The sequence below is a fragment of the Limulus polyphemus genome, unplaced genomic scaffold, assembly GCF_000517525.1.
Source record: "Limulus polyphemus unplaced genomic scaffold, Limulus_polyphemus-2.1.2 Scaffold5326, whole genome shotgun sequence".
NCBI classification, from domain to species: domain Eukaryota; kingdom Metazoa; phylum Arthropoda; class Merostomata; order Xiphosura; family Limulidae; genus Limulus; species Limulus polyphemus.
In genome coordinates this window covers 71,470-72,052 of record NW_013670936.1, presented here as the reverse complement: position 1 = coordinate 72,052, position 583 = coordinate 71,470, and positions in this window count along the sequence as shown.

The following is a 583-nucleotide window of genomic DNA, read 5'->3' as shown; positions in this document are numbered from 1 at the left end:
GGTAGACACTAAAATGACGTCACACAAGGGACACTTAACTTTGTAATTTGTATAGTCGTGACGTCAGTAAAATTTGCGCATTCCATGAATCACGAGAAGGTTTATGCACTCTGTAGGCTACAACACAGCATGACATATGAACTTCAAAAGCAAAAATATAAATATTTGTAGCGCTTAATTTTAGTTTTATGAACTCTTGAAACATAACTCTTTCGGGGACCCTGCGCAAGTACATCTAGTATAATATACCTTACTTAGGGAACACAGAAATACTGTCTATTCTCTTAAACTACTGTCATATAATTAATTTTTCTGTGATTTTTAGATTTCAAAAATAATAACAAAAACCAATATTCTCATGTTGTCACTAAATGAGGCAAATAATAGAGGACATCAATCGAAGCATGTAAATTGAGTGTGCTAGTTGCAAACCTGTACAATGAACGATCAGCACAGTGTCCCCCGCGGGGATCGAATTCAAAATTTAAACGTCATAAGCCTTCGAACTTACAGTGCCTTGCAAAAGTATTCACCCCCTGCTAAGTTTCCACGTTTTATTGCCGTCTGAGCATGAAACTTTCAA